The sequence below is a fragment of the Theropithecus gelada genome, chromosome 5, assembly GCF_003255815.1.
Source record: "Theropithecus gelada isolate Dixy chromosome 5, Tgel_1.0, whole genome shotgun sequence".
NCBI lineage: Eukaryota > Metazoa > Chordata > Mammalia > Primates > Cercopithecidae > Theropithecus > Theropithecus gelada.
The window spans coordinates 175,357,910-175,381,459 of NC_037672.1; the positions used below are offsets into that span (position 1 = coordinate 175,357,910).

The 23,550-nt window shown below is 35.8% G+C and overlaps 1 pseudogene; it reads right to left on the bottom strand.

The window, feature by feature from the left end:
* Positions 1 to 20,605: 20,605 nt before the first annotated feature.
* LOC112625375 lies at positions 20,606 to 21,080 on the bottom strand (annotated as a pseudogene).
* Positions 21,081 to 23,550: the final 2,470 nt, after the last annotated feature.

Below are 23,550 nucleotides of genomic sequence, written 5' to 3' on the forward strand. Positions count from 1 at the left end.
CCAATTCAATATGTATCATTTTATAAGTGGAAAAACTCAAGATTTCTTCCAGCATATCCAATTTTGGAGTATAATCCTGAAGATCAGAACTACAGAGGACACCTTGGGAGAAAAATAAATTCAATTTGGACGTGGTAACACCTTACATAGCCTTTTTCTTTTTTCATTGTAGATTAAACAATTCTGAGTTTTTCTGTACTTTCTATTATTTTGGTCACATGAACAAGATATAGTTTTCTGTTGTTAGCAGATACTGGGAATTGATAAATGTTACATGGTTTTGTTACTGTGGTGGGTAAAATTCTGAAAAATATCCAGCACACTTTTAGTATTCATTCCCAAACTATCCCAGCCCAAAATCACGTACCAGAAGCCATGCAATCCCTCTCCATAGCAGGCTACTTGTACTCCTGTGTAAACTCTCCTAATCATAATTCTTCACTTTCTCCCTTTGGCTGGCTGTGTACTCCATATTGTGTTTCAGCCTCTTGAAATACAGTGCCATTTTTTTCTTTCTGACAATGTAGCATTTGGAAAAACTAGCATATTAATATTCTGGTCAAGACAAACATCTGCACAGTTTCTGATACTCTTTCATTTTCCATTTGCTCCCTCGGCATGCACTGGATAAAGGCAACTTTGCATCTATAAAGATGATCATTTTATTATTGAATGAATAATGAAAACAGAAACCTGATGAATATTGAAAAAGTATTTTCTCACTAAAATTAAAATTAAAAGTATTTGAAATTATAGAAACAAAGTGACTCTGTTAGGATGTGTGATATCACGAAGTTACATTTAGATTAAAATATACAAACTATGAGCATATACACTGACTACAAAAGCAAGCTTATAAAAGAATCTTGCTTGAGTAGGTTATTTGCAATCTGTTTGATTGTGGACTTCTCTCTAACTGTGGTCTTACTTGCTTTCATCAATGGTGGCTGAAACAAATCTCACGTTTGGTATTTTGGTGTATCAACAGAAGTGAAATTCAGTTTATGTGGAATAAATTGCTTTTTTATTGGCTTCCTAATAAACTTCTAATTGCAAAGATTTCCCCTGCAAGGTGGCCAAAGGGTATATCTGCGCATCTCTTATTTGCTAGACAATGGGAACTGCTACATAGACATTTCCAGTAAACCTCCTCTGCCCCAATATTTGTCTCACCCAACTGTCTTAACAACCATCTCTTTCCTTTCCTAGAAGTTCACTCTTCAAATACCTCCTTAGTTTATAGAAAACCTGAGAGAGACTATCTTGGCATAGACTCCACTTGCTACTTAACAAAAAAAAAAAAAAAAAAAAAAGTTTGAAATTACAAGATTCCTATAAAATGAAGTACAAAACCTTCTTTTTAAGAATGAAGATAAAATAATAAAAGTACAGAAAACATAAAACGGAGGAATCCAGCATAGCTAGTATGAGGGTGGGCACGACTAAAGTGAAATGAGTGAGTAGAGCCTGGTGTTCTGGGAATCACAAGAAAAACATGCGTCTATTGGGTCGACAATGTCAGGTTTAGATGAAAGGCGTCTGGATACAGTTCCAAAGAAAATATTTCAAATGGAGAGACATTACGAAAAACTCATTAAAACTCATTAATGGATAGGACTGGGTTTGAGTGAAAAGAGGAGAAGGCGGAGAAGAAAGAGTAAGTTATCCGGCTTCACTTTGCCACATGGGAGGTGTCGAGGGGTATTTATATATTTTAGTTGCATAGGCTACTGGCATTAACATTGATTATATAGAAGTTTGTTATTCAAACAAAATTGTCATCCCCTATCTGCTTCTCTCATTCTCTGCTAAGAATCTACATCTCCTCAAAACAGAGCACTCTTGAATGGAAATACTTTTGCCTATAGATTTTTCTACCATTCTTCATATGTAGTTGTGTGTGTTTGTTTTAACAAAATTCGCCAATTTAGAAAACCTTCTTATTTTCAAATTTCTCTTATGGGAACTCTGAATCCTCACTAACAGATACAATGTCAGGTTGGATATTTGGATAATTAATGCTGAGCATACTGAGAGTGCTGTAAATCTTAGGATATTAAACAGTGATAACAGGCCAGGCGCAGTGGCTCATGCCTGTAATCTTAGCACTTTGGGAGGCTGAGATGGGCAGATCACGAGGTCAGGAGTTCAAGACCAGCCTGGCCAACATGGTGAAACACCATCTCTACTAAAGATACAAAAAATTAGGCGTGGTGGTGCACACCTGTAATCCCAGCTACTCGGGAGGCTGAGGCAGGAGAATCACTTGAAGCCAGGAGGCAGAGGTTGCAGTGAGCTGAGATTGTGCCATTGCACTTCAGCCTGGGTGACAGAGCGAGACTCCACCTCAAAAAAACAAAAAGAAAAAAAAAGCTGTCGGTAAAGTTGTCAGTGTATGGTAACCACAGCATAGAACTAAGTGAAATTTAGTGCAATTTACTATTGATATCAGGGGGCAACTTCCTTCAGTGTGAATCAGTGGATACAATTAAAAAGAGGTGACACAATTTCCAGTTGTTATTTGTTCTGTTATTTGAATGCATAAAACAGAATGTTTGAAAACAGAACAAGACTCATTTCTTTCTTAATCGTTAAAGCCACACACTAGTCATGCACTAAAGAAAGTTTCCAGAGACATTTATCTGAGGGGGACTGCTCATTTATTTACACATTGCTATTTTTGATGTAATCATTTAGAGATTATTTTTCTACCAGAATTATGTAGATATCTTGTGATGGTTAATACTGAGTGTCAACTTTACTGGATTGAAGGATGTAAAGTATTGTTCCTGGGTATGTCTGTGAGGGTGTTGCCAAAGGAGATTAACATTTGAGTCAGTGGACTAGGAGAGGCAGACCCATCCTCAATCTGGATGGGCACCATCTAATCAACTGCCAGTGAGGCTCGCATAAATCAGGCAGAAGAAAGTGGAATGAGTCTTGATTGGGAGAGTCTTCCAGCCTTCATCTTTCTCCTGTGCTGGATGCCTCCTGCCCTCAAACATCAGACTCCAAGTCCTTCAGCTTTTGGATTCTTGGGCTTGGACCGGTGGTTTGCCAGAGGTTCTTGGGCCTTCAGGCACACATTGAAGGCTGCACTGTTGGCTTCCTTGCATTTGAGGTTCTGGGACTCAGAAATGGCTTCCTTGCCCCTCAGCTTGCAGATGGCCTATAGTGGGACTATATTTTATGATCATGTTATTACTCCTTAATAAACCCTCTTTCCTATATACATCTGTCCTATTAGTCCTGTCCCTTTAGAGAACCCTGACTAATACATAATTTTATTATATTAAGAATAAATATGAACTTCTTATCAACTTATATTTTCTTAGAATTTTTATGCATATGATATATGCATGTGACATAATTCTTAGATAATGAATTTTTCCTAGAATGTACAATACAGACTTTTTCTATTTTTTTCTATTTGAAAAAGAGAACAATCTATGGCCCAAATAACATTCAGAATTTAATTAATTAGTACATTTTAACTTAAAACACATTCTGAATCAAATATAATACTGGCGGGGGAGCAACATGACCCAATCATATGATAAGATTTGTTAAAATTGTGTCTCTAATTAAGATATTTATCCTGTAATAGACTCTACTCTCCTTTGTTTTGATTTTTTACGATCTATAATTAATCAATTCTTCTCTACAAGAGCTTTCTCAAATGCCACTTTGGTGTTAGAACAATGGCTTAGAAACTGGATTTTTCCTGCCTATGCTAAAGTGGACTTATATGTGTGCATGTATTGGGGATAACACTATAAACTAAGTAATTCTTGGTCACAGAATGGAGTTTTATTAGTTGGAATACTTTCTACCCTGTTAGGATTATTCTATGGGATCCAATACTCTCTTCTACATCTCTCTGGATTGGAAACGCAGGGAACAACTCATGCTTCTGAATCAAGATTCAGTAAAGCTACTAGTGTTCTATCTGCCCAAAGCACTTCTCTCTTAATAAGAATCGTGAGTAGATTGGGAAAATTCTTTTGTCCTGGAGGATGAACAGCAAAATGGAGAGATGTCCGTCTGGTTTCATGTTTATCTTTTCAAAGTGATCATGTACTCATCAACTACCATCTTTCCCGCATTTAGTCTCTGTGATAAAAAGTACACAAGTTATTTGAATCATGAAGATGGTCTAGCAATAACTGTAGTGACTATCTATTATTAAGAGTAGCTCCAAGAAGTCATCTCACAATACGATGGCATTTTATACAAGTTAAATTTATATAAATGGTCACCACAACCATTTGTCCATCACTTTCCTGGTTTTACTGAAAACTTTGTGAGACACTGAATTACTCTCAAGGAGATAGTGATAAATGTATTTGTTTGTTTCATATACAAGGCAATCTTTTATGTGTCTAATACTTCTTCAAATGATCATTAATGCCTTTGTTTATTTAAATTACCTGGCTGGAAGCTACTGAGCATCTCCTTCTGAATTCTGCTTTCAGTTATGGTCTCAAAGATGCTGAGTAATTTTGGTGGTGATAAAAACAGTGTTGTTTTCCCTTAATCAGATCAAATACCCATAGAGACCAAATACCCATAGTTAAAGTACTATTCTACCCATGAGGACATATAGCCAGAACTTTTCATTTTACATATATTTTCAATCTGTACCTAATCAGATATGTCATCTCAATATGGGGCTGTGTGCTGTGTTGACCATTAACTTTAGATTTTTCCTAAAATTTTATTGCAATATCTTTAATTTTCTTACTGCATATTTTTTTCTATAATTACTGACCAAATTCTTCTTTTTCTAATTACTCCCTGGTGAGGAAAATTAACCCTTTCCAAACCAACTCAAGTTTATATCACATATGCAAAACTGTAAAACAACTGTTCTCTAGGCCACTTTTCCATTTGTTCTTCTTAACAAATATTTAGACTCACTTATCTTCCAAATACATCTAAATTACTTTTCAGATATATTATACTTCACATTGCTTATGGTGATTTTCCCTATGGTGAAAATCTATATTTAAATCTTTTCAAATGCGTATGTTTCAAGTATGTTGCTTCCATTATGAAGTATGCATATAAATCCTTTTGCAAACATAATTATGATTTTTTTCTAACAAATGCTTCTTTTTCCTTTATATCCCAAAATAGATTCTGAAAATGGGCTAGTGGGTTATGTGTGTGAAGAGGAGATTCTTAGATTAATTTCAGGCACTTGCACAAATTCTGTGAAATCTGTGTGTACTGAATTGTGACTGATGACAAATCTCACCCATTTTTTCCTGAATGCATATCTTGAGGAAAATATAAGAGCTACATTTAAAAAAAAAAGCACACCCATTGGATTATCTTACAATTTACATACCTAAAATTCTGTTTCTTGTAAAGTACACATAAGTAAATTTTTATCTGCTAGAATTTTTCACAGAGGAATACATTGTTGAGTGGTAGTTTTCTGTTATGACTTCTTTAATCACAAGGGAAAATCATGTTTTTATTTGTAGTAAAATATTAACAAGGATAGGTACATGAGTTAGCTGTCACTGCAATAATAAATAAGCTAGAACTGAAAAGTTTAAAATCAAATGGCTTTTCTCTTTGAAAACTATACACTCATGCACAAACGTGTCACAAACACAATCTTTGTCATTTTATGTTATTATAAGCAATATAATAAAGTTTGGTATAGGCTAGCCAAATCATATATTTATGCAGTAATTATTGGCAAGATAGGAAAGAAAAATTCCAAACAAAAAAGTATTATGATATTTTCCTTTTGTGTCTTATCTATTACATTACATCTATATGTTAATTGGAAAATGTTTGGATGTCTGTTAATATATATTTATCAAAAAGTTAAAGACATTTCTCTTGTAAAAATATAAAATAAATGTATATCAGCAATTTCATTTAACCTACTGATTAGTGAAGTAACTCGAAAGATGGTAAGACTTGTTCAAATAGCATGTGATGAGCTGAGCATTTATGGGCAGTTAATAAAGCAATGTTAGAATGAGGTTGCTATGTGAGATACAAAATTGCTTAATATTCTGCAGAACAAAAACTATAATCTTTAGAGTTATCTTTTCTACTGGGAATCATTCTGTAACTTCATTAGACCTAGATCATTAGTCAATAGGAAACAATGGGTCAAACACATTACATTCCCTAAAATACCACTTGGGTAAACTATTCAAACAATGTCTTCATATGGTATGAATCAATATGTTTCCAAACACTTGTTTTATTTTTAAGTTTACAATAAAAGTTAGTCTGACAGATTATATGTATTGGCCTTTACTATTTAAAATTATTATATAATATTTAATAAATTCACAGCATATGGATTTAGATATAGATAGGTATGAAATATGGATAAATTATGAATTATGTTATAAAGATTAAACAGACCATCCAATTTATACATATTCATGCTATAAATATTCTTGAGTCATCTCTGGTTTCTTTAAATCCTAAGGCTTGATAATTTAAATTTTCCTGAATTTCCGTATTATTAGTCAGGGTTCTCCAGGAAAACATATATATATATATATATATGTGTATGTGTATATATATATAAAAAACCGAATTCTGTAGAAGACCAGAGGTAGAACCATGGCTAGTCAGAGCCTTATGTAGCTGATCATAACCTCCACAAGAGAAAGGTAGGAGGAGAGCAAAGGAATTCAAAAAATTGATAACACCCTTAAAGACAAAATATAGATTAGATATTGCATATGAGAGTAAAAGCAAGAGGGAGGTCAGAAATAAAATTGAATGTGCATGTGTGAGTGTATGTGTGTGTATGAAGAAGCTTATTTTGAAGACTCAGCCCATGTGATTATGGAGACTAAGAAGTCCTCAGTCTTCCAATGGCAAGCTGGAGACCCAGGAAAGAAAGTGCTGTAATTTCAGTTTAAGCCTGAAGGCCTGAGACCTGGGGAAGCTGATTGTGTAAATTCCAACCCAAGGGCAGGAGAAAACTGATATCTCAGCTCAAGCATGCAGTCAGTAAGCAAAAAGGACAAGTTCATCCTTCCACTGCCTTTGTTTCTATTTGGACCTTCAGTGGATTGGGTGATGCCCATCCACATTGGGGAGGGCAAACTATTTTACGGAGTCCACAGATTCAAATGCCAACATTATCTGGAAATACCTTCCCTGACATATCTAGAAATAGCCTTTAATCTGGGCACCCCTTGGTCCAGTAAAGTTGACATGTAAAATTATCCATCACCATTCCTATTAGATTCCCAAGGAATTTCTATTTAATGAATTTAACTTCTGCACTATTATTCTTCCTTTACGTGAACATCATCGAGCTTGTTCCCTCATCACAGCTGTGCATTTGCAATTTCTTCTGCCTGTAACTCTCTTTCTCTAGGTCTTCTAATGGCTTTCTTCTTTTCTTCATTTGAGTCTCAGTTAAAAATATCTGCTTAGAGAGGACTTTTCTTACCAGTCTCTACCTCTAAAGCTCTATTGTATTTCCTTCATACCTTCTAAAATTGCTTCTTGTATTTATTAATGCTAAGTTTCTCTTTCACCCCACGAAAATGTAAATTCTGTGAGGACTGGGATTTGCCTTGGCTCTTTTACTTCTCTGTTTTCAGCATGTAGAACAGATACTTGGATTTGGTGGAAACTCAGTGAGATCTGTTGATTAAATAAAAGCTTTGTTTGTTTTGTTATATTCCACTCTGAAAAATCTGAAGGACCAGAGGTAGATCCATGGATAGTCAGAGCCTTATGTAGCTGATACAACCTCTTAGGATAAATTTGACCTTTCTCTGCTTTTAAGCAGAAAAATTCAAAAATTGGTGATACCCTTAAAGACAAAATGTAGGAATTGTATGTGAGAGTAAAAGCAAGAGAAAGATCAGAAATGAAATTGAATATATGTATATATGTTTCTATTTTGTCTTATTTTATATTCGGGGGTACAGATGTAAGTTCATTACATGGGCATAGTGCATGATGCTGAGGTTTCCGCTTCTAATGATCCTATTGCTCAAGAAGTGAACACGGTACCAATTAGGTAGTTTTTCACCCCTTACCCTGTCTGTCTCTCCTTCCCTTTAGAGTCATCAGAGTCTGTTATTCCCATCTTTATATTCATGTGTACTGAGTATTTGGCTCCCACTTATAAGAACACGTGGTATTTGGTTTTCTGTCTCTGCATTAATTTGCCAAGATACACATCTAACATGGAAAGATGGATGGCATGACAGAAGTAATGGGATAACTCAATTTAGTAACTATTTTTCTGATTTATTATGTATAACTGATTGGTTAATACTGAGATATTTTTAGGGGTGATGTTTCCAATCTATATTTTACAATCATTCTCAGTCTAACTGTATGTTTTTTTTCCATTGGATTCTTCTTTGTTTGCTCTTCCTGTAGCAACACTGAAATACTTGAAACAATTGCATTAAGAAAGTGAAACAGATAATGTTATGACTTTTTAATATCATGAATCTTGAAAATGAGCCAATATTTATAATTCAAGCTAGTTATGTGGCTAGTAAAATATACTGATTGGTAAATATCAAACTTCTTCCCAAGGTGTTTGTTCATTTTTCAGATCTCTAGTTTAGAGTAACATTCAATAGTTATTCTGTTGTTGAAATTATAATATTTTGTTGTGTGCTTTTGTTTGCTTTAAATTTGCAAATCTCCATTTACCTCTAAGATGATTAAGGGAAGGACTACATTACCAATTCCTTACTATTCAATAACTACTGCTGTGCAATAACTACTACTAACCAAGATTTACATAGAAGAGATTAACCTATGTCAAAGGCTTGGAATATATTTCTATGTAGGAAAAACAGTCAGTCATTCAGTGACTATTTTGTAGTCTTGAATTGAATGCATCTTGAATCTTATTTTAGGATAAAAGCTAAAGTCACCTTTGAAAATAGCAGTTTCCCCACTCATATGGAATTCTTATTCTAAATAAGTCTTATTTGGTTAGTGAAGAAAATTATATGATACTTTTATTAAAAAAGACAAAAATAATAAAAAATATACTTTATATTTAATAGTAATTTATTCTAACCCTTAGATATTGTTGAGTTTTAAAATTATTTTGTGTATATATATGATGTTTAAAATTTTTATAAATATATTAGAATGCTGTAATCAGTTATTCTGTGGATTTTAGCTGAAAAAATTTTGGAAGTTTATGTATTTTTCAAATTTTAACTTAGTTGTTAATATAAAAATCTTCCTTATAATAATGATCATATCCTTCCTAATATAATTTCTAGTAGATAATGATCACACAGTTGATAACAAAGCTGAAAATTTCCCAAAACTGCTGGATATTCTCAGAGGGAATGGCAGTCATGCAACATATAAACACATTCTATCCATCTTTCTGTGTAATTAACAGAGTTTCTTTTTCTCCATAATGATATGTTCAAATGATAGTCAAACGAATAAATTATATGTTCCATAGAATTAATAATGTTTATAAGTAACATTTTCATAATAACAATTATTTTATTTTTGTAAAGAATATAATGAATTAGCAACTTACGTGTATTTATGTATACTCAGTGGAGGGGATCAGGGGATCACAGGAGTTTACTTGATTTAATAGAAATGATACTATAAAATGTGTGGTTTTCTTTGGCCTAAGTTATACACTCCTTGAGACATTCATTTGTAAGTGGCTCCATGATTCCTATTATCCATTTAAGCAAGAAGCAATGACCTACGAGAGACCAAGGATAAGTTGCAGAAAGAATAATTGAGTTTAAGAAATTAATTCAGTGACACAGCAGGGAAAGAGGAAAAACAACAACAACAACAAACCCTGCCTCGTCAGGGTTCATCTATAATTTCTCAGTACCAGTAAGCTCAGTTTGTTATTAAATGATAACAGATCTTCCCAAGGAAACATGGACCATATTATAGCAATCACAGTAGCAGTTTTCTCCCGGGAAAAGAACACTGTTCTCGTTGATTCTTGATTCTTAAAACTTTCCAATTAACCGATTTTAGGTTTTATATTGTCTGTATTCCTCATATTTTTTTTTTGTACGTAATACTCAGTGTACCTTATTTCAAAATGTCCAGAGTGTTTTGTCTTCATGTTTAAAGTATTAAATGGTACATACTCACACATACACATGACTTCTTACATAAATGTCATTCAAAACAAGGCAGAGAGAAGCCCAGGCGTGGTGGCTCACACCTGTAATCCCAGCACTTTGGGAGGCTGAGGTGGGCAGATCACTTGAGGTCAGGTGTTTGAGACCAGCCTGGCCAACATGGTGAAACCCTGTCTCTATGAAAAATACTAAAATTAGCCAGGTGTGGTGGCATGTGCCGGTAATCTCAGCTGCTCGGGACGCTGAGGCAAGGGAATCACTTGAACCCAAGAGGCAGAGGTTGCAGTGAGCCGAGATTGCACCACTGCACTCCAGCCTGGGTGACAGAGCGAGACGCAGTTTAAAAATGAAATTAAATAAAGAAATAAAATAAATAAATAAATAAATAAAACAAGGCAGAGAGAGAAAAAAAATATATGGTATAGCAAAAAGACTACCAGGCAGTAGATCATGAATATTACTTCACATGTATATTCTGGGAGCACATGTTTATTCTGTGATCTCTAAAACCACATCACTTAAAGATTTTTTTCTCTATGTACTGTCTATTTTCAAGGGTTAAATTTTACAAGTTATATCTAGTGCCAGGTAGCATAGCCCCAGGATTTGATATCTGTTATACTTAAATGATTAAGCAGAAATGTATTTTTTGTTTTATGACCAAAAATGTCTGGGTAATTTTTTAAAACGTGAGCTTGTTGGCTCACATCTATAATCCAAGCACTTTGTGAGGCCAAGGTTGGCAGACTTCTTGAGGTCAGGAGTTCGAGAACAGCCTGGCTAACTTGGTGAAACCCCATCTCTACTAGAAATACAAAAATTAGCCAGGTGTGGTGGCGGGCACTTGTAATCCCAGCTACTCGGGAGGCTGAGGAGGGGGAATCACTTCAACCTGTGAGGTGGAGGTTGCAGTGAGCCAAGATGGCGCCACTGTACTCCAGCCTGGCCAACAAGAGTGAAATTCTGTCTCAATAAATAAATAAATAACCATGTTATTCTATGTATCGATCATTCTCTATGTATCATCCATATGGCAGCTCTGCTTGTGCACTGTCCCACTGTCCAACATGTAACAGAAAGCATGGTACTCTGGTTGCCATTTCAAACTGAGAATTTTCCTATAATTAAGTAGCAATTGAGTGTAACTATAATTTTATCTTATGTCTGTATTTCTAGATATATAAATACACTAGAGGATAAAATAACTATTATGTAAATACAGATATACTTTATTATCTGAAAAAATTACTTATTCTTTATTTTCAAATTTGATGAGGAAACTACTTAGAAAACACGTTTAGTCTTTTCAACTGACAGTACAAATTTGATAAGATTTTTGTCTCTTTTGCTGCTACTGAGAAGAGTACTCCCTATGTCAAGATACATGGGATCAAATATGATCAAATTTCAAATTTTCAGAGACGTCCCCACTCATGGAAATACTTGAATTGATTTATTAATAAGTTCAGCACTAAATTATTTTTATTCTCAATGTATGCATAGAGAAAGTGATGTATTCTTGCCAACATGAAGTTATTAGTTCACGGCTTCCCTTCTAATAAACAAAGTGATACTGGAACGAAGTTTACCCATCAGTGATACGTAAACTACACTAAAAGTTCTAATTTGGCCAACTAATAATAATGTGCTGTATTTTATAAAAGGTTTTATGAATGTGGTGGTGCACACCTGTAGTCCCAGCTACTTGAGAGGCTGAAGCAGGAGGATCCCCCGAGCCCAAGAATTTCAGGTTACAGTAAGCTATGAAAAAAAATGAAAAAAAAAAAGCTTTTTGGGTATGTATTTTGATTCAGCATTGACATTATCAAGTAAAGGGTGGAGCAAGAAAGCTTTGCCAGTATTATTAGTATTATTTTTTGCTTGTTTGCTTTTAATTATAATAAAATAAAATTAAAGAAATAAAAGTCTCGCACAATAGTTAATGGATTCAAGAACAATTTCCAGAATTCCACTTTGTTTTTATGACATGACTGTAATTTATTTTGAAAAGATTTGGAAGTAAAAATTACCTATAATTTTATTAGCCCAAAATTCCAGTTATTAATTGTTATAACATTGATTTTCTATGATACTTATTTTTATTGTCATATTATTCATATAAGCATTATATATTTCTAACTATTCTTCTATAATCTTATCTTTTAAAATTGTGTAATATTCTGTTATATAAATGTTTATACTTTTTAAGTCATTTTCTTTTGATGGCTCTTTATGTAGGTACCAATTTTCATATTACATACAGTGATGCAATAATCATCTTTTATAGAAATACCTTTTCATCCTACAGTAGTTGCTGAATAATAAATCCTGTGAAGTTGTACTCCTGGGTCAATAATTATGAATATTTTAGATTGTAAAAGGAGCTTTCTACTGCTACAAAGAAAATTTCACAGTTCTCTTTCCTTAGCCTTCTCTGAAAGTCTCAGTCATAAAACATTATCCATGGTCAAATTTCACAATGAACCTATACAGAGTCAACAAGTGTGTCTATGTGTGTATGCACATGTGTGTGCACACCTTGAGCTCTGTGTGTTAAGCTACGATTGTTTGAAAAGTTTGAAATATCTATAGGACACACACACACATACACATTAATTGAGTACATTATTTTTCAATCTCAATTGTCTCCAAAATGTGATTGGTTTTGGAAAATAAATTTAGATGTATATTGTAAGAAACAATATTGACAATTCCAACACCTTTAATTTGACTAAATTAAAAAAAAAAAATCATTCCAGTAATATAAAAAAGAAAAAAATAATAAAACTTGCTTTTACAGAATAGAATTTTAGGTTTATTTAAAAAAAGGACAGAAAGAAAAAATCAGTTTGTTTGTCAGCACTCTTTAGCCATATTCGCATAACCCATGTAAGAAGTACAGTTTCCTCTGCAGAGGCAAACTATAAGATCAACAAAAAAGAGGTCCAAATAAGAGATATATAATATGATCCTTAAAAGAGAAATGATCATTAACAGATAAAATACTTAAATTGATTTATTAATAAGTTCACTAAATTATTTTTATTCTCAATGTATGCATAGAGAAAGTGACGTATTCTTGCCAACATGAAGTTATTAGTTCACGGCTTGCCTTCTAATAATCAAAGTGATACTGGAATGGAGTTTACCTATCAGTGATATGTAAACTACACTAAAGGCTCTAATTTGGCCAACTAATAATAATGTGCTATATTTTATAAAAGGTTTTATGAATGTGGTGGTGCACACCTGCAGTCCCAGCTACTTGAGAGGCTGAAGCAGGAGGATCCCTTGAGCCCAAGAATTTCAGGTTTATGATCTAGCAATACCAAATGGTTTGTTGTTGCAGGAAAATAGCACAAGTTACTTGGCTGTAACTTGACTGAATGTATTGACATATACAAACTGAAATGTAAATCAGATGACATGAATAACTAAAGTAATTACATGAGAAGTATTTCTAGAGGTAATCACTGGTAGTGCCTATCTAAAACACTGTCCAGGGATGAATGTGTCCTAACACATAATAATGTCTCCAGCTTCCAATTCTGTTAAATTCATAGTATATCTACCTACATAACATGAATACCCATTGGAACTTGAATTTAGACCAACACAGAATTTACTATAATTTCCATGTTTTAATCCCAATCTGCTGCACACCTATATTTTCTGTCGTTTGGTTTTAATCCTAATCAACGTTGTCAACATGTTTCTGTTTGCTCAGTCCAGAGCTTTATAATCGTTTTAGTCACATTATTAATTTTTAAACACCTGTAGAAGCCAACATATATTTTGAAATTACCTTCAAAACTTCTCTGACTTTTTCTTGCCTACACTATTTCTATAATTAGTTAGTTGACAGCTCATATCCTCGACCTATCTTCCCTAAAAATGTTGAAAAAACATCATCATTTGAGTTAACATATGGTCATGTTGTCTCCTAGTTTAAATCATGCCAATGTTTACTGCTTTTCCCTCAGCTATGTCCAAGATGGCTATCAAAGCACACAAAGTCATTCATGATGTAATTGGTCTGACTGGTAAACTTCTCCTCAGCCTCTCAGCCCTGAGGGTTTATGATCTAGCAATACCAAATGGTTTATTGTTGCAGAAAAATAGCACAATGTGTCACATAGCCAGAAGCCTTGCTGGATCCCTCTTCTTGTCATCCTAGGATTTGCTTGGCTGGCTGCACGTCTCTATTCTGTAGATACGTGTGCCCGATATGCCAATAAACACTGTTTTATAATCTCATACTTTTTTTTTGCTGTCGCATTATTGAATTGTGTATTAATTTATGTCTTTATCTCTTTCCCTTAACATACAGTGGTATTTCAGAGAGCAGCAACTTCATGTAATTTTCTGCTAAATCCCCAGTATTTACTCTGGTGTCTGTCATGTAACCCACACTGAATATATGTATGTTGACTTAAAGATAAAAAGTATTATTGTCATAATTAACCAAAACCTCTCTGAAAGTATTGTGGCATTTTTTTTTTTTTTCGAGACAGAGTCTCCCTCTTTTGTCCAGGCTGGGGTGCAGTGGCACGACCTTGCTCACTGAAACCTCTGCCTTCCGGGTTCAAGTGATTCTTTCACCCCAGTCTCTGGAGGAGCTGGGATTATAGGTGTGTGCCACCAGGTCAGGTTAATTTTTGTATTTTTAGTAGAGATGGGGTTTTGCTATGTTGGCAGGATTGGACTCAAACTCCCGGCCTCAAACCATCCTCCCACCTCAGCCTCCCAAAGTGTTGAGTTTACAGGCATGAGGCACCACACCTAGCCTGCAATATTTAACTCTTTAAAAATTCCAGTCTACTAAATGCAAGCAAGGTAATGCACAATAAAATGAAGGTCCAGGAAATCATGTAAGGTTTTATCAGGATACTTAATCTGGGTAGCAATTACAGTTCACATAAAGAGAATAAAAATAACTTTATATACTTCAAGCAGAAACTGATTATAGAGATTCAGGAGCTTACAAAATTGTTGAGAAGGCTATAGAGGCAGCCTCTGGTTTTGGCCTGGGCAAATGGCTTTCTGTTCGCCACTACAGAACTTGTCCACCAAGAAAATTACTACTAGGTACATGTTGTAATTGTCAGATACACGACTGCCCCATTTTATCCGTATTCTGTAGATAAAATCAGCTTTCATAAATTTTGTCTTCAGAAACACACTGACTTTAGTCTGGGAATTAGGAAGTGGATTCCAGATCACTTGGCTCCAGAACATGCTGTTTGGAATCCTAGCTGCCAGTGAAATAAGCCAATCACAGAATGAGAAACATTGCGTAATTCCATTTATATCAGCTATCTAAGCCATTCAAACTCTAGTAGCAAAGAATACAATGGTTTTCAGGGAGCCTAGAGAGTTGTTGTTCAATGGGCATACGTTTCAACTGTGCTAGATGAATAAATTCCAAAGCTCTGCTGTGCAATGTAGAGCCTACAGTTAACAATATGGTATAATGCACTTTATTTGCAAAGAGTTTGGATCTTGTGTTAAGTGTTCTCACAAAACAAAAGCAAAAAGAACCCCCAAAGGTATACAAGGAAATCTTGGGAGGTGTTGCATATGTCGATTACCTTAGTTGCAGTGAGGGTATCATGGGTGCATGCATATTCCAAGCTTACCGAATTGTACATATTTACATATGTGCAGCTCTTTGTATATCAGTTATACTTCAATAAAGGTGTTTTTAAAAAATAAACCCTAGTGCGAGGCGGTTTAGGAAATGTACTGTATATCTTTTCTGCAGTTGCAGATGACAGGCTGAAACAAAATTGGAACAGATGGTTTATCTAACATTTCTGCCATAATCTCTCTTTGCAACAAGAGCAAAAGCAACCACATCATAATGATACTGCTAGAAAATATGTTAATATTATTAAAAGTCTCATAAATTATTAGTTTTATGTATGTCAAAAATATGAATTTATCTATTTTACAGTTAAAATCAAAGGAATATTGAATAGCTTTTCTGCATAACACACTGCACCAAATGTAATTAAAATATCTATACCTTCAAAACTTGCAGTCAAAAAGTAAACTTCGCCAGGCGCGGTGGCTCATGCCTGTAATCCCAGCACTTTGGGAGGCTGAGGTGGGCAGATCACCTGAGGTTGGGAGTTCAAGACCAGCCTGACCAACATGGAGAAACCCCATCTCTACTAAAAATACAAAATTAGCAGGGCGTGGTGGCGCATGTGCCTGTAATCCCAGCTACTCAGGAGGCTGATGCAGGAAAATCGCTTGAACCCGGGAGGCGGATGTTGCAGTGAGCCGAGATCACATCATTGCACTCCAGCCTGGGCAATAAGAGTGAAACTCTGTCTCAAAAATAAAAAAAAAAGTAACCTTCAGGCCAGTCATGCCTATAATCCCATCAGTTTGGGAGGTCAAGGAAGGAGGATCACTTGAGGCCAGGAGTTCCAGACCTGCTTGGGCAACATAGTGAGATCTGGTCTCTACCAAAATTTTCTTTATACCAAGTGTGGTGGCACTTGCCTTGTAGTCTTGGCTACACAGGACGCCGATATGACAGAGTCACTTGAGCCCAGAAGTTTGAGATGGCAGTGAGCTAAAATCGTACCACTGCACTCCAGGTTGGGTGACAGAGTGAACCCTTCTCTTTAACAATAAATAAATATATAATAAATAAAACCAAATAAATTTAAATTTTACTGAATTCTTCCAATAATATATGCTATACAATCTTAATTTCACATACATAATTCACATTTACCAATACTCTTTTTCCCCTTATAAATATTTCGGATTTCTGACTATATATGTATATCTTTTGAATCTCCTTTTTCATTTGTCATTTGGAAATATAGGCACATACACACGTGCACACTTATTTATTATATAAAATCTATAAATTTATATTCCTGTAAAATGTATTAAATTATAAAATAATTACATGACATGTAATTACGATTTCTGTAGCTTAATTTGTACTCCATCCTGAAATTCTCCACCTTCAATTTCAAACTCTTTACCCAAGATTTAAATGGCCACTTAGTTTAACTCTTGTGCAGGACTTGAATACAGAGTCAGGCAATTCTTGCCATACAAAAGCATGATTAATGCTTCCTTTAGCTTCACCTAAGAATGTCTTTACAAGCCTGTGTAATCATTTAGCACAGATGGTGAAAATTTGTAACATGGACCAGTTACCAGAAGCACAGTTGACCTAATCAAAATTAACACTCACATTAGAACATTTTATTATCCATTCATAAAATTCAGTGGCATAACATAAGTGTCATGTCATCTTAGGTCTTGCGTCAGTAATTGATTTGTTTATGATACAAACTAATTCTCAGTATTTTGTCTCTTTCCTGACAATAACAAGTAGAATCATGAACACGGAAGGTTATTATTTACTAGCCACAGCTCAGTGCACCATGTAATCAAATCCTTTGTCAGAGCATCCTGCCACATAATCAGATCGTGTGAATTGTCAAAGACAATTTTATAAATATATATTCATTTAAAGCCTCGGTAAGCTTGTTATAGTGTAGGATAAGTGCATTTTTCTTTTTCTTTTTCTTCTCTCTGTTGTATTCTGAATTCTTGTGTATGGAGTAATTACATTTCTTAAAAATATAACTCAACTGTGGAAAAATAATAAATTCTCTATTTAAATATTGCCCTCCAAAGTCCAACACATTAAATTATTATGATTTGATTTGCTTATAATTTTCTCCCAGGATCACTTCTTTACAAGATATTTTAAATGTGTGTTTCTGAAATAGCAATAAATATTTTTGCTGAGCCACGTTAGAGATTAATAATAACGTGCTACACAGTCAAAAGCTTATCAAAATGTGTTTGGGGATATTCGCGCAGACACTCACACCCACACAAAATTACACTAGTTTCCAAAGAGCAAGTTTCTATGTGATTTGTGACTCTGCCTTAGTTTGAGTTGTACCTGACAGGCAGTTGAACATTCTTCAGGCTTTGTTTACTCTCGGTAACAATGAGAGCTTGTCTTCATAAGGTTCATGGTATTGATTAAAATGACTAAGTGAAAAATCAATCTATACCTCTTTTCAGAGGCCAGGTGACTCACCACCAATAATGAAAAAGGTATTTCATAGTTATTCTTCCAGGGCAGAAATTATGTAATCTCAGAAATAACAGCGAAGAGATAAGCCTCTAGTCTCTTAAAAATTACTTACATGCCCCAGAAAATTATCCAGGAGATATTTCTTCATTCAACACTAACTTTACAAAATATTAGATATCTATTATTGCACTCAGGGCATTTAAGAGGAAATAGGATGTGGGGGATTTAATCTATATTCTTAGCGAGTGTAGGTTAATGAAATCCTCACAAAACAAGGAACAAGGAAGGAGAACCAAGTGAAAGCAGACAGTGAGAAGGAACAGATGTTAGTGGTTATGAAGCAGCCACAACGGCATTTTGGTGAAATCGAAGTGTTCGAAGAAGGACCTAATTGATAACAGTTTGGAAGAGAAAATGTAAGTTAGATTTTCTAGGTAAAAGCTCTTGGATGTGGCCTTATGTGTTATAGGATTTAGTGAAAGAGAGAATGCATAGAATGTTTTCCGTTGGGAGAATCTCTCTACCTACTTTCATGTCGTCTTATGTCCAATTTTAGTATAAAATAATTATAATAATTACTCAATGTAACAATTATGTGTTAATTACAATAAAAATGTTATAACAGTAACAGGGACTTCCTCATGTGCAATAGTCTTGATCCCTTGCCTCAGTCTCTTAATCACTCCCTGTGCTGAAGGCAGTCACATATATGACGGTGACTTGGGCACAAGCAACTGGCTTGTTTGAAGAAGCCGTGGTGTATCACTTTATGAAGATCCTCTGCCCAACGGCAGCATGCTCCTCTCTGCTGTATATGTGGGCAGGCCCATGCAGGTTGGCTACAGTTGTTCACTACCTTCAGTACAGCCTGTGACCAGAAGGCATGCATGTTAAGTTCAAAGCACTGTGATAAAGTAATTGGACAGGGGTCTCCTTTTTCGGCTTTGGAGCCCCCCTCCCTCTGTCTGTACAGGGGAGCTTCTTCTTTCTGCCTTCATTCTTCTTTCTGGCTTATTAAACTCTCCGTTCCATAAAACAAACAAAACAAACAAATAACAATAAACAAATAAATAAATTGGACAGTAATTTCATTGCCAAATAATAAAATTAGTAATAATCGGCCAGGTGTAGTTGGCTCATGCTTGTAATCCCAGAGCTTTGGGAGGCCGAGGCAGGATCATCTGAGGTCAGGAGTTCAAGACCAGCCCAACCAATATGGTGAAACCCCATCTCTACTAAAAATATAAAATTAGCCGGGCATGGTGGCACGTGCCTGTAATTCCAGCTACTTGGGAGGCTGAGGTAGGAGACTTGCTTGAACCCAGGAGGCGAAAGTTGCAGTGAGCTGAGATTGCACCACTGGACCCCAGCCTGGGCAGTAAGTGAAATTTTGTCTCCAAAAAAAAAAAAAAAAAAAAAAAGCGAGTAATAATCTCCATTTACTTGAATCCCATGTGTGTATTTTTAATCCAGCTTATCCATGATCAGGGAAAACACAGTGTAATTATCCACTGGGCTCCCCAAATGCCAACTGACTTGTAATTTAATAATGAGCAAATCTAGAACACACTACTTCTAAGATCTTTTCCATATTTTGATGTTTGTGATTTAACCACATTTAAACACAAATGCCAATTTCAATCTGACAAATTACGTACATATAGCATGAAATAGGCTCATACGTCTGTTTTTACTAACATACAACAAATCTGTAAAGCAATCCTTCTTACTCAAAAAAGATGTCTCCAGTCTAAAATTCTTGCTTGAAATAATACATTCATCTACGTACTGTTTGCTAATGATACATACTACAGAGTTCTACAATCCAACAAGATCTTCATCTCATCATAAGAAATCGTGACATTTTAATTTTGTTCTGTGGTTAGAGGAATGCTACAAATGTACCTACTTTAAACCAATTTTGGTTTCCTTTTAAATAAAAATGGTACATTTCTAAATAGGAAATTTTTTTCCCATTCTCTAAAACAATTTTGTACACTTTTTTCTTTTAAAAATTCAAATTTATTACAAACTATTAATTAGTTATTAGCCTTTGCTTTTTGGTGAAAGCATGAGTGCAGTTTAAAAGCATATGAATGTGGAAACAAATTTATTTTCTTCCATTTTAAAGAGAATTTTCCTCATCTGAACAGTGCCAGACAGGAACATGTAATCTGTATTCTTTTTTTTGAACTACAAAGGGACCTTTTACCTGTGGAAGGAGTCAAGGGTAATTCACCCTAATTCACCCTATCAGGTTTGCGAATTTAGGTTCTTTTTTTTTTTTTTCCTGCCTCAGGTTTATTTGTACAAATAGCAAGGAGGACCCCAGCCCCATGCAGATGGCAGCCTGGAGGTGGGGGTGGGAAGTCACATCAGTCCTTCTGTCCTTGCGTTGGCAGACAGAGATATCTACTCTGTAGCCTTTGTAGGGGCTTGGGCACCTTTGGGAGCCTGAGGTGGAATTGAAGCTGGAGCTGCAGCCTGGGCCTTGGTTTGATTCTTGGCCTTGGCCTTTGGCTGGCACAGCTGGAGGCCCTTGGCAATGCAAGCACGAGCACGCTTCCCAAGCTTGGGGTGGGCAATGTAGGCAAGTCCATCGAGCTTGCGGCTGACACCCTTTGGGATCTTGAGCTTAACCTCCTTGGGCTTTACGACGGCCTCGATAGCCTCGGCATGTGCACTCGTGGCCTTGGCATGGTTGGTCTGCATCTTCTTTAGGCCCTTCTTGTTGTGCTTCTTGGCAAAGCGCATGTTCCTCAGGAACTTGGGGTTCACCCCCTTAAGAGATTCATATCTTTGTGATTAGGGTTACTTGATACCATTTCTGTGCCATTTTCGGGACTGGTTGTGTGTGGTGTGGTTCTTGGACTTGGCCATGTCTGCACCTGAAGCTGTGGCTCCCCTAGGTCTCTTAATAACACCACCCACAGTAAGCATGAGGAAGACACCAACGGTGTGAATCCTGGAAAAGTTACTTCAGCAAATAAGTTGAGACAGAAAAGTCCATTTCTGAAACCTCTGTTAGCTGAACTAAATAACCCAGCCTTAATCCCTTATTAAAAACAAGCAGTAGGCAAAGCATGGTGGCTCAGGCCTGTAATCCCATCGCTTTGGGAGGCCAATGTGAGAGGATCAATGGAGGCCAAGGTGGGAGGATTGCTTGAGCCTGGCAGTTGAAGACCAGCTAGAGCAATATATTGAGATCCCATCTGTAGAAAAAATTTAAAAAATTAGTCAGACATGGCGCCCGAGGTCCTAGCTAATCAAGATGAGGTTGGAGGATCCCTTGAGCCCAGGATTTTTAGATTACAGTGGACTATGATCACAGCACTACACTACAGCCTGGGTGACAGCAAGAACCTGTCTCAAAAAAAAAAAAAAAGAAAGAAAGAAATTCTGGACAAATACAAAGGTCTTCTGCATCTGCATTAAAGAGCTAGCAAAATAGTCAGAAATTACTAAGTTAAAGAAGGACAATGCCTACTTTGGGGACCTGCTTTTTTGCTCGGAGTGGTTTCTGGATTCTGGGGCAGTGGCTGAGGCACTGGGCAGCATGTTTTCCAGGCCTTGGAGAGTGGTGCACTAGGATTAAGGGGGACAGGAGGAAGGTCGCTCTGCTCAGTTTTTTAGGCTCTCAACCAAAACTTTAGTTAATTTTTGCAATAAGGGAAGTAGAGAATTTGGACAAAACAATGAACTTACTTATCTGCATTTCTTTTTTCTTCTGATCTCAGTCCAGCATATCCTTGTTGTTTCAGTAACTTTCCTGTACCTTTAAAAAAAATAGTCTTAGATGTTCATCCAGATAGTCTACTGAGTATGTCAGCTTAGTTTACAGTGCTTGAAGAACTCTCTCCTAAATGAATAGATGAGAAATAGAAGATAAATGTGTAGACACTTGCTAGCTATAACCACAGCAGTAGACATAGGTATAGGTACATATAAATGAACAATAAAAGGCTGGGTACGGTGGCTCACACCTGTAATCCCAGCACTTTGGGAGGCCAAAGCTGGTGGATCACCTGAGGTGGATACAAAGCCTGAAAAATGTTCAAATGCCTGTCAAGTACAAATAAAACTAGAGACCAGCCTGGTCAGCATGGCAAAACCCTGCCTCTACTAAAAATACAAAAATAAAAAATAAAAAAATTAGCCATGCATAGTGGCGTGTGACTGTAATCCCAGCTACTCAGGAGACTGAGGCATGAGAATCGCTTGAACCCAGGCAGCAGAGTTTGCAGTGAGCCACAATCGAGCCACTACACTCCAGCCTTGGTGAAAGAGCAAGACTGTCTCAATAAAAAATACGTAAATAAGTAAATAAATACATAATATAGTGATGCCAAAAAAAAAAATCATGGTACTATTCCATTAGGGCAATGTTAAAAATAATTAGAAAAATTAACAGACAGATTTATCCATCTTCTCTTTATCTTATTTCTGAGGCTATCAAGTAGTCTGTCTTTTCCCAAAGATCTGTTTCATGTTCATCTTTTACTAAGAAGAAAGCTCTGAGATGACTTTTCTTCTTTAGTGGTCTTTTTGTTGCAGGATGAAAAGGAAAACAGGAGAGACAGAGGAATAGTCACTACTTTTGAAATCATGCAGGTGATGTGGGAGTTAGGGAAAAGGAAGCAATGAATGAAAAAGATTTATAAAGTTTTGGTTTAATAAAGTTAAAAAAAAATGCCCCCTTCCCTTGCCCCTTCCAACCCAACGAGCCCTTTTAATTAAACATACAATGGAAAAAAAAAAAGTAGAGTAGATGTATTTAACTTCTTTGATTTCTACTCCATACAGGTAATGAATCGTGTGGGTCTGAATTTCAAACCTACATGATTCATTACCTGTTTATTGAAAAGAAGAGACAAAGGTTTAAATGAAAAGAATAAAGACCAGAAAAGACAAAAGTCTTTTAAAATTTTATTTATTTATTTATTTATTTATTTATTGAGACGGAGTCTCGCTCTGTCACCCAGGCTGGAGTGCGGTGGCGCAATCTCGGCTCACTGCAACCTCCGCCTCCCGGGTTCAAGCGCTTCTCCTGCCTCAGCCTCCCAAGAAGCTGGGAATACAGACACCCACCGCCACACTCAGCTAATTTTCATGTTTTTAGTAGAGATGGAGTTTCACCATATTGGTCAGACTTAAGGACAGATCTTGAGCTCCTGACCTTAAGCGATCCACTCGCCTCGGCCTCTCAAAGTGCTGGGATTTCAGACGTGAGACACTTCACCCTGCCAACGAAAGTCTTTAAGACTGAGAATTAAAACCTTTAAGGTTAATGGCAAAATTGTACCTTTCAGCTTTCCTGTGTAATCCAATACTTAACTTCTGTAACTGAAGTGT